Source organism: Rhinatrema bivittatum, chromosome 4 (genome assembly GCF_901001135.1).
Source record: "Rhinatrema bivittatum chromosome 4, aRhiBiv1.1, whole genome shotgun sequence".
In the NCBI taxonomy this organism is placed as follows: domain Eukaryota; kingdom Metazoa; phylum Chordata; class Amphibia; order Gymnophiona; family Rhinatrematidae; genus Rhinatrema; species Rhinatrema bivittatum.
Window position 1 is genome coordinate 7,965,965 of NC_042618.1, and position 18,987 is coordinate 7,984,951.

At 42.2% G+C, this 18,987-nt stretch overlaps 1 protein-coding gene across 5 annotated transcripts in view; it reads right to left on the minus strand.

Annotated features, from left to right (window-relative positions):
* LOC115089624 (phospholipase B1, membrane-associated-like) overlaps nucleotides 1-18,460 on the minus strand; it is a 284,201-nt gene extending 265,741 nt beyond the window's left edge. For 3 of the 5 annotated variants that reach the window (XM_029597719.1, XM_029597715.1, XM_029597716.1), the window contains exon 1: nucleotides 18,377-18,446. The gene's annotated coding sequence lies outside the window, so the exon portion shown is untranslated. Of the gene's footprint in view, nucleotides 1-18,376 lie in introns of all 5 variants that reach the window. The other 2 variants (XM_029597717.1, XM_029597718.1) reach the window with 2 other exon arrangements.
* Between the last annotated feature and the right edge of the window lie 527 nt (nucleotides 18,461-18,987).

Sequence of the window (18,987 nt, forward strand, 5' to 3'; positions counted from 1 at the left end):
CGGCCATTTTGCAAAATGGCGCCGGCTGAAGACAACACGCTTCAACAGCAGGAGCCTGTTTCGGACCGCCACTGGACCCCAGGGTACTTTAAGGCATTTGGGGGGGTTCGGGAGGGGGGGGGATTTAATTTAAAGGGTTGGGGGTGGGTTTTAGGGGGATTTAGTGTGCCGGTTCTCGGCCAGTTTCGGACCGCCGCTGGACCCCAGGGTACTTTAAGGCATTTGGGGGGGGGGATTTAATTTAAAGGGTCAGGGGTGGGTTTTAGGGGGATTTAGTGTGCCGGTTTTCCTGCCCTCCCCCTTCCCCCGATTTAGCTATGGACCGCCACTGGACCCCAGGGTAATTTAAGGCATTTGGGGGGGGGGTTCGGGAGGGTGGGGGATTTAATTTAAAGGGTCGGGGGTGGGTTTTAGGGGGTTTTAGTGTGCCGGTTTTCCTGCCCTCCCCCTTCCCCCGATTTACGATTTTTTGACGATAAATCGGGAGAATTGGTATTGTATCGTGGCCCTAACGATTTTTGACGATTTAAAATATATCGGACGATATTTTAAATCGTCAAAAAACGATTCACATCCCTAACAAACAGTACTTCAGTATTAAGAATCCTCAGAAGGGAGGACTGCACTAAACACAGTTAAACTACAATATATACAGATACAAACATGTACCCACTGCTGGGGACAGAACACATTGTCTTACTATATGAACCTCCCCAAGTTGTTTGACCTGTGTATTTGACTTGATTAGAATGTAAGCTCTATTGATAAGTGACTGTCACTTAGGTGTTGTTTGTACAATGTTGTAGTTAAGTAGTAGTACGGTAGTAGTAGTAGGTAGCCATAAATGGATTTGTGTAATTTACATGCCAATCTCTCTTTGGTAGCTGATAAACAGAAAAATGTTTTCTTTAAGTGCACCATGAAGAAAAGCAGTTTTTATATCAAGATGTTCCATTTGCAAATTTTTGCTTGCTGCCATACTAAGCAGGATTCTTATGGTTGTGTACTTCACAATTGCTGCTAATATTTCATCAAAGTCAAAACCATAGTTTTGCATATAGCCTTTGGCTACCAATCTTGCCTTGTCTTTGCATGATTCCCTCTGCATCATACTTAATACTTGCCTGCCTCTTGGCGATTCAGTGAGTGTCCATGACATATTTTTATAAGGGCTTCCATTCCTTCTTTTGATGCATTTTGTCAGTTTTGTGCCTCAGCAGGAGGCCTCCCCTTGAGGTCGGGTCAGACAATTTTTCCTTGAATTGCGAAGCACATAATTGTGGTGGATTTCCTTTATTTAATCTTTTAGATCTCCATAGCTCTTGGCTCTGATTCTATAGGTTCTACCTTGCTTTCTGGCTGATTATCAATGTCCTGCTCCTGAGAGAAGAGGATCACCTTGCTGGTGGCTGAAATGAATCAGTAAGTTTTTGCTTGGGACATTGCCCCAATACTTTTAAAAAAGACAAAGTTAACTATTTGGGAATATTATTTAGTGTGTTTCTGTGTTTGTGCTTTTAATAGTCAGTAAGGCAGTGAATAAACAAGTTAGATGTTTGTATTTTTAAATAGTCAATAAGGCAACTAGTAAGCAGTAGGTAGTGTGTTTATTTTTAAAAGTCTGTAAGTCAGCTAGTAAGCAGAACTGAGTATTTGTATTAAAAAAAAACAAAAACACACAATCCCCCCCCCCCCCCAAAAAAAAAAAAAAAAGTAGCCAGAAGGTAGAAATAAGCTAGGAGCAGTGTATACCTAAGTAAAAAGGTTGAAAAGTTCAGTTCAGTTACTCACCTTGGAAAGGTGTTGAGGTAGTGTGATTTGGTTTGAATAGGTACTAACATTTGTTAATTAAGAGAGCAGAGAGTCACTCTGGCTGACTAACTAAAGTTAGACGGTTTGGATTTTCCAACCCACCCACCCCTAGCTCATACTTTAATTTATAGGCAGATGCCATTTTCACAAAAAAAACAAAACAAAAAACCCAACAAAAACTAGACCCCTGTAGGCCACTACCAGACATATAGGGGCGGATTTTCAGAGCCCTGCTCGCCTAAATCCGCCCAAAACCGGGCGGATTTAGGCGAGCAGGGCCCTGCGCGCTGGTGAGCCTATTTTACATAGGCCTAGCGGCGCGCGCAGAGCCCCGGGACTCGCGTAAGTCCCGGGGTTCTCCGAGGGGGGCCTGTCGGGGGCCTGTCGGGGGGCGGGCCCGGTCGTCGCGGCGTTTCGGGGGCATGTTGGCAGCGTTTTGGGGGCGGGTACGGGGGCGTGGCTACGGCCCGGGGTGGTCCGGGGGCGTAGCCGCGCCCTCCATACCCGCCCCCAGGTCGCGGCCCGGCGCGCAAGACGCCCACTGGCGCGCGGGGATTTACGCCTCCCTCCGGGAGGCGTAAATCCCCCAACAAAGGTAAGGGGGGGGTTTAGACAGGGCCGGGCGGGTGGGTTAGGTAGGGGAAGGGAGGGGAAGGTGAGGGGAGGGCAAAGGAAAGTTCCCTCCGAGGCTGCTCCGATTTCGGAGCGGCCTCGGAGGGAACGGGGGTAGGCTGCGCGGCTCGGCGTGCGCCGGCTATACAAAATCCATAGCCTTGCGCGCACCGATCCAGGTTTTTAGCAGATACGCGCGGCTCCGCGCGTATCTACTAAAATCCAGCGTACTTTTGTTTGCGCCTGGAGCACAAACAAAAGTAGGCTATTCGCACTCCTTTTAAAATCCGCCCCATAGCGAATTCACTAATACATTTAAAGGACCTTAATTAGACACATTCCTACTCCCATAGCAACCTAAAACTTAACTAGGAACTGATCAAAATTGAGATGAAGGCAGCAGTCCAGCAGCAAGAGGGGGGCTTCCCAGTCTTTTGCATCGAGTGTCACATGTATGATTTTTTACCCACCAGTGAGAAGGTGTACATGTGCATGCGATGCAAAGAGCTCCTGGCTCTCAGAGAACGAGTCCGATCTCTGGAGGCTAGAGTGGCAGACCTGGAGGAGCTGAGGTAGACAGAGAGGTATATAGATGAGACCTTCAGGGACATAGTAGCCAAGTCCCAACTTCAGACTGGCAGCCCTGGTGCTGCCTTGGAGGAAGAAGGTCTCATGATTGGAGAGCATCAACCTGGTACAGCAGGAAAGGATCCTGTAGCAAGGACATGCTCTACAGGTTATGCACTGTCCTTTCGTACAGAGGATATCTCCCCAAGGCCTACTGCCCAGGAGGGAAGGGTTAGGTCGGCCGTCATAGTTGGTGATTCGATTATTAGGAATGTAGACAGCTGGGTGGCTGGTGGGCGTGAGGATCGCCTGGTCACATGCCTACCTGGTGCGAAGGTGGCGGACCTCACACATCACCTAGATAGGATTTTAGACAGTGCTGGGGAGGAGCCGGCTGTCGTGGTAGATGTGGGCACCAACGACATAGGAAAATGTGGGAGGGAGGTCGGGAAGCCAAATTTAGGCTCTTAGGTAGAAAACTTAAATCCAGAACCTCCAGGGTAGCATTCTCTGAAATGCTCCCTGTTCCACGCGCAGGTCACCAGAGGCAGGCAGAGCTCCGGAGTCTCAATGCGTGGATGAGATGATGGTGTAAGGAAGAGGGATTCAGTTTTGTTAGGAACTGGGGAATCTTTTGGAGAAGGGGGGAGTCTCTTCCGAAGGGATGGGCTCCACCTTAACCAGGGTGGAACCAGACTGCTGGCGCTAACCTTTAAAAAGGAGATAGAGCAGCTTTTAAACTAGAACAAAGGGGAAAGCCGACAGTCACTCAGCAGTGCATGCTTCAGAGAGAGGTATCTTCAAAGGATACTAATGATGCATTAGAATTAGGGCATCCCGACAGTGAGGTTCCAATAATAAGAAGGTTCGGGATGAGAACTAAGGAAAAAATGGAGCTGTGATGGCTCAAAGAAAAAAATTTTGAAACTTAATAACACACTTGCAGGGGTATCTTAAAGTGAACTTTGAGCATTTTAACACAGCTTCCTCTCTCAACTCCAAAAATGTCTTCCTCCTCTCCTGGGTGGGCCTTGTGATGTCGGGAGACATCCATATCTTTTGACCTCGAAACAGTTCATGTCTGTTGCGAAAAACAGTCTCATAATATTATTTTTCTCTGTCAGGAACGCAAGTGTTACTAGTAGTGTTCCTCTAGTGGTAATTTCTTCATTACTATTTAACTCTAGTAACGCTGTCATACTTAATTACTATTGTTGCCATAATTCTTGCTGTTCTCTATTTCTCTGAGGTAGGAAATATGCTCTGGTTATCAGAGGAGCTGCTTCTTGTGGAATCTTTAAGATCTTATTCAGGTATTCTTTAAATAGATCCAAAGGTAGAATATGATCTATTAATGGAAAATTCATTACTCTCATATTTAAACTCCTCAGGGTGTTTTCAATATTTTCTAGTCTCTTATCTTGTACTATTTTCTTTTGAGACATCCTCTGATTATGATTTTCTATGATTTTAATTTTTTCTTCCACTATTCCAATTTTCCTTTCTTGCACTTGTATCTTTCCTTCATTTTCAACTGAATTTCTCGCATCCAAAGTTACTGTTTTTGAAAAATTTACGATAGCACTCTCGATTGCAGCCAGTGCTTCCCATATTGCCTCATTAGTAATAACTTCTGGCCTTACCAGAAAAGGAGTTAAAGATGGAGGTAATTCACCCCTTTCAACGGCCCCAGTTTCAGAGTCCCTTTCATGTTCCTGCAATACAGCAGGCTCATCAGCCTCCAAAGCGGCGGGTATGTATGTTCCCAGTGCTGGGCTTTCTCCAACCTCTGCTGCAGCTTTTCCTTCCCGGTACAGTCTTTGCTCTCCAGGACCTTGCAGCAGCTCCCTCAACTCCACCTCTCCCACTGAAGTCCGTCGCTGAGGCGGGGACCAACTATAGGATAGGCGGCAAAGACCTGTTGTGGATTGGAAACTGGCTAAAAGACAGAATACAGAGAGTAGGGCTAAATGGTACATTTTCTTAGTGGTGAAAGGTGAACAGTGGAGTGCCTCAGGGATCTGTTCTGTGACCACTGCTTTTTAACATTTTTATAAATATCTTGGAAATGGGGACCAACAAGTCAGGTGATCAAATCTGCAGATGACACAAAATTATTTAAAGTTGTTAAATTACAAGAGGATTGTGAGAAATTGCAAGTGGACATTGCAAAACTGGGAGACTGGGCATGCAAATGGCAAATGAAATTTAATGTAGACAAATGCAAAGTGATGCACTTAGGGAAGAGAAACCCAAATTATAGCTACAAAATGAAAGACAGAGGCCTACGCTAAAAGTCACCACTCAGAAAAAGCATCTAGGTGTCATAGTTGATAATACATTGAAATCTTCTGCTCAGTGTGCAGCAGCAGCAGCCAAGAAAGCAAATAGAATGCTAGGGATTATTAGGAAAGTAATGGAGAATAAAACAGAGAATATCATAATGCCTCTGTATCACTTCATGGTGTGACTGCATCTCAAGTATTGTGTGCAGCTCTGGCCAATGCATCTCATAAAAGATATAGCAGAATTTGAAAAGATACAGAGAAGAGTGACCAAAATGATAAATGGCATGGAACGATTCCCATATGAGGAAAGGCTAAATAGAAAATGGCTCTTCAACTTGGAGAAGAGCCAGCTGAGGGAGATATGATAGAGCTCTATACAATCATGAGTGGAATATAATGGGTAAACAAATCGGTTGTTTATGCTTTCAAAATATTCAATGTTAGAGGCACATACTATGAAGTTACTAAATATAGTACATTTGAATGCATAATTAAACTCTAAAATTTATTGCCAGAGGATATAGTGGAAGCTGTTAGTGTAGCTGGATTTTAAAAAAAGATTGGACAATTCTTGGAGGAAAAGTCCAAAAAACTTTAAGGTAGATTTGGGGAAATTCACTCTCTATTTCTGGGATAAGCAGCATGGAATCGATCTTTTGGGATCCTGCCAGGTACTTGTGATCTGTTGGAAACAGGATACTGGACTTGATGGACATTTGGGCTGACTCTGAATGGCAAATATTACAATGGTTTATTTCATTTTTGTTTGATCGCATTCAACAAGTCAATATAAACAATCATTCTTCTGAACCATACTCTATTGCATCGGGTGTTCCACAAGGTTCTTCTCTATCCCCTATTCTCTTCAACATCTATCTACTACCTCTTTGCCGCATCTTAGCCTCACTAAACATACAATTCAAAATCTACGCCGATGACAAACAGTTTATGGTACCATACACCACCTCTTGGACTCACACATTATCCTTAGTATCTTTATACCTCACGACTATTGACACATTTATTTATTTATTTATTTTTAGATTTTTATATACCGGTGTTCCTATATGAAATAAAGATCACATCGGTTTACATTGAAACAGAACATGAAAATTGCCAAAAGGCATTACATAGAACAAGGTTATGAAACTTGGAACAGTGTACATAAGTTCAAAATTTAACAATAACGTTGTAACATTGATGACCAAAAGATAAAGGAGAAAAAAAAAAAAAAAAAAAGACTTAAACAATTAAGTTGACAGGTCTTATTGAGCATAAAAATTATAACGTATAAGTCTCTCTCACAATAGACTAAAACTAAATCCAAAAAAACCAGAAATAGTCCACCTCTCATCAATTACAGATTCATCCATAGGTCCCCCCCCCTCAATTAGTATTTAACGGTATCACTATCCCCATCTCCAAATCTGCAAAAAATGTAGGTATAACCATTAATTCAGATCTTTCATTAAAACAACACATATCCATAATTACCAGAAATTCATTTTATAAGCTTCAACTCTTGAAACGGCTTTGTCCTCTACTTTTCTTTCACGATTTTCGGACTATACTTCAATCACTCATCTTTTCTGGGCTTGACTACTGTAATTCTCTTTATATAGGTCTCCCAGATAACACACTTCACTCACTTCAACTGATCCAAAACGCAGCAGCACGTATCTTAACAAACTCTTCCATAAAAAATCACATCACTCCGATACTTCAATCATTACATTGGTTACCAATTAAATACAGAATACAATTCAAGATCCTGTCCATTATACACTCTCTCATCTACACTCCTAATTCAATTACCTTATGTTCCATTCTCCGGATTTACAAACCCACCAGACATCTAAGATCACTGGACAAAAACCTCTTAGACATCCCATCACCACGACAGGCCCGTCTTGATATCACCAGAAAAAGATCATTCTCTGTCATTGGACCAATCTTATGGAACGCATTACCAGACTCTTTAAGATTCATATCCAACTCCAAACACTTCAAAAAATCCCTAAAAACACATTTATTTCAATCTGCTTTCCATATATCACACACTAAATAACATAACTACTTCTCCATCACACAGGGCACAACATTATTATATATTGATTTATTTTTTATGTAAACTATTCATTGTTTTAGATTTTTATTTTTATTATATATTTTTGTAATTTTGAGCTTTTATAATTTGATAATCTTTATGTTCTTTTAAATTTAAATCTTTATTTACATTTGTTTTTTATTTAGTTATGTAAACCGTTTTGATTAAACACTGTTTGTAAAGACGGTATACAAACACTTTTAAATAAATAAATAAATAAATCATAAGAACATGCCATACTGGGTCAGACCAAGGGTCCATCAAGCCCAGCATCCTGTTTCCAACAGTGGCCAATCCAGGCCATAAGAACCTGGCAAGTACCCAAAATCTTATATTATGTTCATATTCAGAATCATTTAGCCAGATAACTCACAAATTATTCAGCTAAATGCTGACTTTTGAATCTTTTGAGTACTTATCTGGCAAAACTATAGTCTGATAAGATAGGAACATTTTGGGGTGTTTCTGGCAGGAGTTAAGTTAGTAGGCTAAGTTACATTGTTAACTACAATATTCATAGTTGGCTGAATAACTTTTCTGGCTGAGTCTGGTTGCGTCAAAGAGCTGGTCTAAAGTTAGCAGGATAAAGATATCTGGCTACTTTTAAGACATCTAGCTATATTCAGTAGTGCAGCTGCACTACTGAATATCCCTCCAAAGTTAGCCGGATAAGTTTATCCGGCTAACTTTGCAATCTAGCCAGTGACTAAATATTACCCTCTCAGAAACTGTGTAGCACCCCTGCCTATAGTAAAACAGCACTAACTCCCAAAATTCACACTACAACAACACTACCTAATAAGAGACAGCACTGCAGTATTATATCGGGTCTGAAATAATACATCTCCTATGGTGAAAACACAAGTTGTACTGCAATAGATCCTTACAGAAACTACATACTAGCAAAATCCCTCACTTTAATGACACATGCAGAATACAGAGTGTCTTCACCAAATACAGAATTAAGTGACCATAAAGTATAAATAAAAATAAGCAGGCAAACTAAACTGGAAACTGCAACAAGCCAGACTGTGTATGTAGCATAACAATGGAAAAACAGAAACATCACCATTACTTATAAAACATCAAATATCAATAAATATAAAACATCAATCATAATAGTAAAACCATATCATAAAAAGACTAAATATTTCAAAACAGCTGACAAATAGAATATCCAAAACAGCAGACACATCAAATAAATCCCAATAATTAAAACTAAGGATTAAAAAAAATCGCCAGCTTTCCATACCTAGGAACTTATGGGGCCAGATAATCAGGTGGTATTTGAATATTCGACTGCATTCAGAGGCCACTACTTAACCGAATAAATATTTATCCTGCTAAATAGGTAGCCATCTAAGTGGTGGGGGGGGGCAGAAGTGTTCTGGGTGTGGCTACTTAACCAGTTAACTTATCCATGTAATACTTATCCAGTTAACTTAATGGTGATAATTAGAGATGTGAATCAGAACCAGAATCGGTTCCAGTTTCGGGGACCATCAGGAAATTTTTTTCCCATTGTCCGATTTTTTTTTTTTTTTTTTAAATCAGCTGCACCCAAGCCAATAAACAAAAAACCCACCCCCAACCCTTTAAATCTGATTCTTTAGCATCCCCCACCCTCCCGACCCCCCCAAAACTTTCTTAAAGTACCTGGTGGTCCAGCGGGGGTCCCGGGAGCGATCTCCCACTCTCGGGCCTTCGGCTGCCAGTAAACAAAATGGCACCGATGGCCCTTTGCCCTTACCATGTGACAGGGGCTATCTGTGCCATTGGCCGGCCTCTGTCACATGGAAGGAGCAATGGATGGCTGGTGCCATCTTTAAAATAGCGCGGGCCATCCATTGCTCCTACCATGTGACAAGGGCCGGCCAATGGCACAGATAGCCCCTGTCACATGGTAAGGGCAAAGGTCCATCGGCGCCATTTTGATTAGTGGCAGCCAACGGCCCGAGAGTGTGAGATCACTCCCGGAACCCCGCTGGACCACCAGGTACCTTAAAAAAAATTGGGGGAGGGGGGGATTTGAACTAATTAAATTTAAAGGGTCAGGGTGGGTTTGGGGGTTGTTTTTGTGTGCCCTTTCTTCCCGCCCCCCAAAACGATAAGAGAACCCCAAAACATGGGTTTTCCTATCGGGTTCGGGGGCCCCCCAAATTTTGACGAGTTTGAAAATATCGTCCAATATTTTCAATCGTCAGAAAAACGATTCACATCCCTAGTGATAATCAGACTTATTCAGCTAACTTAGTTAGATTACGTTGATCTGCTATTGAGCAGCTAACTCAAAAATCTAGGTATATTCAGATATCCTGAGATTGCTGTGAATTAGTGGGGGAAGGGGATGGACAGCACAAAAACTCTCCTTACTCTCATATGCACATTTTCTAACATTTGTTCATTCTCTCTTTCACATATACCCTCACAGATATTCTCTCTCATATCCACACACCCTAACACAGGTTCATTCTCTCACAAGTTCTTACATGCACATGCTCACACACACATGCGTTGTCTCATTTACATGCATGCTATTGCTCACACACATGCACTCACTCACGCACATGCTGTCACTCACACACACATGCTCATTCTCTGACACGCACATGCTCTCTCACACACACATGAATCTTCACAAATGCTGTCACACAGGCTCTGTCACTCTCACTTGCTGTCTCACACGTACATACAGATGGTGTCTGTCACTCTCTTTCTCACACAAACATGCTTGCTCTCTATTACTCACACATGCTTACACAGACACAAGCATATATGCTTTCTCTCACTCAGGTTAGGCTTCTCCTCCTCTCCTGTTCTTCTGGATGCCAGCAGGGTGAGCTCCGCAAATCATCTGCTGGCCAGAAGTATGAAGATGCAGCTGCTTCCTTATACTTTTGGCCATGTGGGCCCCAGAATAAGCAACCAAAATGGAAGTTCCCATCCCACCTAGTCTTGAGCTGGTGGTCGACAGATAAATGGTGTAAACCCCTCTTTGGTTGACGTCCCTAATGAAGGAGTCACACAGTCCCAGGGCCAAACTCACTGTCCTGGATCTTTTACTCTTTTCACCATTCGCTGCAGCAGTCAGCCACTGGGATGCTGGGTCCAACTGCCGGAGAGGAAGGCAAGCCTCTGTGGCCCTAGCCTCTTGGGGTTGAGTTCCCTAGACCGTCTCTTGCTTTTCCCAGTTACTCTTTCAACAGTACTCAACAGTTATCTCAGCAAGTTGGGAAAACAGGCGGAGACTTGGAGTGGTGTTCAAATAAAATTTACTGCAACTAAAAAAATAGAATCCACAACAAAATAGCAAAAATTCATCATCAGGAACAAAAGAATGATAATTCCATATGCCACAGTCTCTTTATCCATAGTCAATCTCTGAGTCAATTTTCAAAGACTCTTCCCAGGGATAGGAAAGGAAAAAAACTCTCTTCTCCAACTTGGCATACAAATATAGAAACATGATGGCAAAAAGGACCATACAGCCCATCTAGTCAGCCTATCCACCTAGTTAATTTAGCTTTATAATTCTCATCACTTCCCTTAGAGATCCCATGTATTTATCCCATGCTTTCCTGAAATCAGATACTGTTTTTGTCTCCACCACCTCCACTGTAAAGCCATTCCAGGCATCCACCACCCTCTCTGTACAGAAATATGTCCTAAGATTACTTCTGAGTCTAACCTCTTTCAATCTCATCCCTTGACCCCTTGTTTTAGAACCTTCTTTCCACTGAAAGAGTCTTGCCTCTGGTTCATGGAAGCCTTGGAGATATTTGAATGTCTATCATATCTCCGCTATCTCGCCTCTCCTTCAGGGTGTACATGTTTATATCTTTAAGTGCATCCCCATATGCTTTAGAACGAAGACCACTGATCATTTTAGTAGCCTCCCTCTGGACCAACTCCTTCCTGTTTATATATTTTTGAAGTTGTGGTCTCCAGACTTGTGAACTGTATTGCAAGGGAGGTCTTACCATGGACTTATATAGGCAGGGTCAACCCAACCATTAGGCAATCACCTAGGGTGGCACTCTGCCAGAGTGTGGCATTTTCAAAAATGTGAAAAAAGCAGTCATGGAGCACTCATTAGGTTTGCATGACTTATATATAGATATGAGAGAGAGAACTCTATATATCTACTACTGACAGAGGTCACATTCATCTCTGGGTGAGGGTGTGTTTGTGGGGGGGGGGGGGGTATTACATTGGTCTGCCTATGGCGCTAGAGACCCTTCATCAGCCCTGTAACAGGGGTAATATCACCTCCCTTTTTCTGCCTACCATTCCTCCCCCTTGCAGCCAAGCATCTTTCTGGCTTTTTATTTGCTTTATCCACCTGTTTGGCCACCTTAAGATCATTAGATACAATTACCCCCAGATCTTCTTGTTCCTTTATGCTTAGAAGAATTTCACTTCCCTTACTGTACCTTTCCCTTGGCTTTTTGCAACCTAATGTTACGCCCGTTGGTTGCAGACGGCTGCAACCTCTGTTGCTCGCCTCCTTTTTTGCAGCTTTGACTCCGTGGGGAAGTCTTGCGGCCTCCGCCAGCTACCCCCGGCCTGCCCACCATTCCTGGGCCTCCCTGGACACTGCGGACTGCCATCTTGCCCTCGGAATTCTCTAGGCGCGCACACACACAGGCCAGTATTAAGCACGTCATGGCGGGAACATCGGGGGCATCCCCTCCGGATGATGTCAGTCTTCCAGGATATTTAAACCGGCTGGCCCTGCCTACCGACAACTTGGCAATGAATTCCCTCATTGCTGAATCCGCTTCACTTGCTACGGACCTCCCGTTCTAGTTCCTGTTCTTTTAGCAAGATGCTCTGGGTACCCGCTCCTCGGGGGCCCTTCCTCGTCTCTGGCTATCTGCTCCTCGGAGGGCCTATTGCCTTGGACTATCTTTTACTTCGGTTCCCGGGAAGAACCTCTACTACTGTGAGTACCTCTGCTCTATGAACCACTACCGTACTATCTTTGTGTGGAATCCTCATTGGTGTACCCCGCACTGCAGACCACTACCGTGACATCTCTTATGAGGAACCCTCATCGGTGTACCCTGCTCTGTGGACCATTGCCGTATCTTCTACAGAGGTATTCCCCTTGGGTATACCCACCACACAGACTCAGTGATTTTCTCCTACACTCTCCGCTTCACGGGCAGTGCCTCTCTATTCTCAAATAAAGACTCTATTCCTCAGCTGTGTCTGACATCTGCTGAGACCTCGCCTCCCAACTGTGAGGCTCACAGGGCTTCTCCCTGTGGGCAGTACCATCTCTCACCTTGGCCTAGGGCCCACATACCTACTAATTCTAACACCTTAATGCATTACTCTGCATTCTTTAGCATTAAGTCATGGTTTCCAGACCTTAGACCATTCCTCAAGCTTCTCCAGATTGCTCATGTTTTCCATTCCTTCCTGTTGGTGCTTCCTGTTACAGAGTTTGGTATCATTGGCAAAAAGCAAAGCTTTCCCAACAATCCTTCTTTGTTGCTCATATCCAACAGAAGAAAATAGGATAATGCATAAGCATTGGGAAGTTAAATATAAGACATTGATAAGACAGGCTAAGAGAGAATTTGAAAAGAAGTTGGCTGTGGAGGCAAAACTCACAGTAAAAACTTTTTAAAATATATCCAAAGCAGAAAGCCTGTGAGAGAGTCAGTTGGACCGTTAGATGATCGAGGGTTTAAAGGGGCAATTAGAGAAGATAAGGCCATCGTGGAAAGATTAAACAATTTCTTTGCTTTGGTGTTTACTGAAGAGGATGTTGGGGAGATACCCATAGCAGAGATGGTTTTCATGGGTGATGATTCAGATGGATTGAACCAAATCAAAGTGAACCTGGAAGATGTGGTAGGCCTGATTGATAAACTGAAGAGTAGTAAATCACCTGGACCGGATGGTATACACCCCAGAGTTCTGAAGGAACTCAAAAATGAAATTTCAGACCTATTAGTAAAAATTTGTAACCTAGCATTAAAATCATCCATTGTACCTGAAAACTGGAGTTGGCTAATGTAACCGCAAATTTTAAAAAGGGTTCCAGGGGTGATCCGGGAAACTACAGACCAGTTAGCCTGATTTCAGTGCCAGGAAAAATAGTGGAAAGTGTTCTAAATATCAAAATCACAGAACATATAGAAAGACATGGTTTAATGGAACAAAGTCAGCATGGCTTGCCTCACAAATCTGCTTCACTTTTGAAGGAGTTAATAAACATGTAGATAAAGGTGAACCAGTAGGTATAGTGTATTTGGATTTTCAGAAGGCATTTGAAAAAGTTCATCATGAGAGGCTTCTAGGAAAAGTAAAAAGTCATGGGATAGGTGGCGATGTGCTTTCGTATATTACAAACTGGCTTAAAGACAGGAAACAGAGAGTAAGATTAAATGGACAATTTTCTCAGTGAGAATGGGCAGTGGAGTGCCTCAGGGATCTGTATTGGGACCCGAACTTTTCAATATATTTATAAATGATCTGGAAAGAAATATGACTGGTAAGGTAATCAAATTTTCAGATGATACAAAATTATTCAGAGTAGTTAAATCACAAGCAGATTGTGATAAATTGCAGGAGGACCTTGTGAGACTGGAAGACTGGGCATCCAAATGGCAGATGAAATTTAATGTGGACAAGTATAAGGTGTTGCATATAGGAAAAAATAACCCATGCTGTAAGTTACCTGATGTTAGGTTCCATATTAGGAGCTACCACACAGGAAAAAGATCTAGGTGTCACAGTGGATAATACATTGAAATCTTTGGCTCAGTGTGCTGCCGCAGTCAAAAAAGCAAACAGAATGTTGGGAATTATTCGGAAGGGAATGGTGAATAAAACGGAAAATGTCATAATGCCTTTGTATCGCTCCATGGTGAGACTGCACCTTGAATACTGTGTTCAATTCTGGTCACCGCATCTCAAAAAAGATATAGTTGCGATGGAGAAGGTACAGAGAAGGGCAACCAAAATGATAAAATGAACAGTTCCCCTATGAGGAAAGACTAAAGAGGTTAGGACTTTTTAGCTTGGAGAAGAGACAGCTGAGGGGGGATATGATAGAGATGTTTCAAATCATGAGAGGTCTAGAACAGGTAAATGTGAATCGGTTATTTACTCTTTTGGATAATAGAAAGACTAGGGGGCACTCCATGAAGTTAGTATGTGACACATTTTAAACTAATCGGAGAAATCTTTTTTCACTCAGCGCACAATTAAACTCTGGAATTTGTTGCCAGAGGATGTGGTTAGTGCAGTTAGTGTAGCTGGGTTTAAAAAAGGATTGGATAAGTTCTTGGAGGAGAAGTCCATTACCTGCTATTAATTAAGTTGACTTAGAAAATAGCCACTGCTATTACTAGCAACAGTAACATGGGATAGACTTAGTATTTGGGAACTTGCCAGGTTCTTATCGCCTGGATTGGCCACTGTTGGAAACAGGATGCTGGGCTTGATGGACCCTTGGTCTGACCCCAGTATGGCATGTTCTTATGTTCTTGAAAACATTGAAAATATTGTGCCAATGACCAATCCCTGAGGCACACTTCTAGTACTGTCTCCCTCTTCAGAGAAAACTCCATTTATCACTATCATTAGACACATAAAGTGAACATTCAGCCTTGTAGCCTCCTTCCAGTAACTTTAAGATCTTTGGCCAACACTGTTCCCTCCACCCCGTGAAATTTTTATAATTAAACTCAACAATCATTCGTCCTTGGAGACAGGGGCTGATGCGGCCTTTGCCACCCTCTCTCCGGGCTCTTTAACATCTCTCTCCCCAATTGAAAGACGACCTCTGGCTAACCCGGCTGACTCCAGAGAGCGTGATCTCCTGTCAGATGGGATTCCAGCAGAAGTGGAACAGCCCCTTGCCGAGGCAGGGACAGGAGATGCCAAGATTTCTGGAGATGGAGGTGGGGGCAGCTCTGTCGAGGGCCTTGCTGGTCAACTGCAGGAGAGATTGAGATGCTGGAGGAACTTTCTCACGGTAATATATACATATATATAGTCCTTTGAGAAAAATTGAAATTCCAGTGCTGGTAAGACATTTGAATATTACTTTGGAAAATATCTGGGATGCTATAACTAACTTAGGATCTTCCATTTCCCAGCAGTTGAATCCTATAATACAAAGAGTAAATCTGATAGAGAATACAATTCTTAAATTGGAGCAGTTTAAAAAGAAGACTCAGGAAAAAGTGGTAAAGGTCCAAGAAGAGCTTCATCAGGTTTCTAATGTGCAAGAACATTGGATTAAAGAAAACTCTATGCTACAATTTAAGATTGAGAATTTAGAAAATATAACTTGCAGTAGAAATCTGCGATTTGTAAATTTTCCCAAACTCCCTCAGGTGGGAGGCCAAAGATATGTTCAAGAAATACCTAGTTGAACACTTTAAAATTCCTGAAGAAGCTGTTCTGCCTGCCTCCAAGATCAACTACCTGCTGCCATATAAGAGGCAAGAACAAGTTAAACAAGGAATGGACATCCTGACCCCCAACCACACCATAAATGGTAACCACACCCATTCACCATTTAGAGTATATTATTGAACTATGTAACCGTATAATACTGGCACCTTATGGATAATTTAGAAACTAAACCAAACATATTTGTGCCTGGCTGTAAACCGTTGTGATGGTGCTCTACTAAACGATGGTATAGAAAAGTTTTAAATAAATAAATAAATAAAAATATTAGAAACATCAGATTCAGATCTAGCTCAACCAGCTACTATGGTTACTACTTTTTTATTTATGTATTTATTTATTTATTTTATATACCGACGTTCGATGGAAATATCACATCGGTTTCCAGATAACTAAAAGAATAGGGTAGTAACAGCCCTATTTTACATTATAACATTGTAATACATATAACGAATTATGACAGAAATAACAGGATGACATGGAACATTAGATTATAGTATATAACATATGTACATAAATGACTTGTTGATGAGGATAATTTATGGTTAAGGATAGCAGAGAGGGTTGAAAGGGGGGTGGAGGGGGGGGATAGGTGGGAGGAAGGTGGTGCAAGGGAGGGGAGATGGTGACATGAGATGCTCTGTAGGGGGCGTGGTGTGTTGCTTTGGGCAGGTTACGTGTCAGGTGGGAAAGCTTTTAGGAACAGCCATGTTTTGAGGTGTTTTTTGAAGACTTGCAATGAAGGTTCATTTCTGAGACAGGTGGGGAGGGAGTTCCATAAGGTGGGGCCCGCTATTGTTATGTATACTTTTGTCTTTGAAGCAGACCGGGACTGGGTTCTTCTTCTTTTCTTTAATTTCCTTGCAAATGCATAGTTAAGTATAAAGATTCAAGATTTTTCTTAAATCGTTGGATACAATTTCCTTTAGTCATCAGGTGGATCCAGATTGTGTGCTTTATGGAACTTGTTTATAATACACTAATACCTCTCGAACCATTACATGCTGACGACCCCATTCCTTCGACGATCCTTTTCTATTAAACACTGTATCATCTCCCTTCTCCCCCCACCCCCTCTCTCCCTCTCACCTCCCCTACTCTGCCCTCTGCCCTCATCCCTCATCCTCTTCCAACCTTTCTCAAGTCTTTACCTGTAGCACTTAACGTGCCCCGAGCTCCTACTCTTACCCTTATCCTACATCAACCCTACACCGCTCAGATTGCTATTCGTTCCACATAATAATTAATGAATATCATATATTTACTCCTCATGTCGATTACCTCTTTCATATAAATTTCTCTTCTAATATGTTAAATAAAGTTATACTATATGAATGTTAAATACAGTTATAAGTTATTTGTATGTATTACGTTATTTGTATGTATTACGTTATTTGTATGTATTACGTTATTTGTATGTATTACGTTGTTATCCTGTAAACCGGAGTGAAGGCAAAACGCTATACTTCGGTATATAAAAAACCACAAATAAATAAATAAAAAATAAAAATAAGGGGTAGATTTTATAACATGCGCGTGTGGCCTACATGTGTGCGCGCTACCCCGTGCGTGCAAGGGGGTGCACAATTGTGCATCTTGCACGCGCCAAGCCTGCTCCGAGCCGCGCTGCCTTCTTCTGTTCCCATTCGGAGCGGCATCGGAGGGAACTTCCCTACCCCCCACCCCACCTTCCCTTCCCTCCCCCGCCCTTTCCCCCTTACCTTTGTTGAATGTTGATTTCTTTTTTTTGTTTTAAAACTTACTTCAGCCCTGGGGCTGAAATAAGTTGCGCGCGCCGGCCGACTGCCGGCACGTGATCCCCGGCCCAGCGACCGTGCGGAGGCCTCTGACCACGCCCCGTCCCCCTCCTCACCCCATCCTCGCCCCTTTTGTAAAGCCCCGGGACTTACACGCGTCCCGGGGCTTTACGCGCATCACTGGGCCTTTTGAAACTAGGCCCGGCGCGCGTAACCTTTTGAAAAACCAGCCCTAAATGAATATTGTATATTGTTTCATTAACCCTTACTTGTAACTAAGCTCTATTTCCTCTCAAAATTATATGTCTTGTAAACATTTGAAAATTAATAAACAGAGAATTTAAAAAAAAAAAAAGAAAAACTCCAATCATGATGACTTTATCAACAGCCCTCCCAGAACAATCCTGTACCACCACAAAATTATAAGAACAATTTTCAAAGGCCATTTCTGGTTTACTTAGGTAAAAGGATCTTTCTAATATTGCCCACCCTAAGAGCACCTAAAACTAAGCACGGTTCAAAGAGAAGGTAAAGTCAACATTTCTATTTGAGAACCAGTACCTGAGACTTAGCACCACAACATACAGTTTTGAGAAATGCCCCCATACTTTTAAATATTAAACTTTGTGTGTGTACATATATTATACACACACACACACATATATACATAATACAAATATGTTTCAGATATCATCTCAGTGTCTGATGTGTCATCTGCGATTCTGGGATAAACTGCAAACAAAACAAAAAAATCAAGAAATACATAAAATATCTAAATTAAAAGAAATCTATACCTCATTGGTTGAAGGATGTTTCTGAAATGGCTGGCTGTCCTGAACTGGGATGTTTCTCCTTACCAGTCACCATACAACTCATTTTCATATTTCTTTTGTCACCTTAGTAACAGCAACACCAACTCACTATATTTCCAGGCACATTGTGATGTAACCCACTGCAGAAAAGTCATTCAGAGCCTTTATAGCAGGGATGGCCAACTCTAGTCCTCAAAAACCACAAACAGATCTGGTTTTCAGGATATCCACCAGGAATATGCATGAGATAGATTTGCACAATGGATGCAGTGCATCTCATGCATATTCATTGTAGATATCCTGAAAACCAGACTGGTTTGTGGCTCTTGAGGACTGGAATTGACCATCCCTGAACATAAGAACATGCCATACTGGGTCAGACCATGGGTCCATCAAGCCCAGCATCCTATTTCCAACAGAGGCCAAACCAGGCCATAAGAACCTGGCAAGTACCCAAACACTAAGAAGATCCCATGCTACTGATGCAATTAATAGCAGTGGCTATTCCCTAAGTCAACTTGATTAATAGCAGTTAATGGACTTCTCCTCCAAGAACTTATCCAAACCTTTTTTAAATCTAGCTACACTAACTG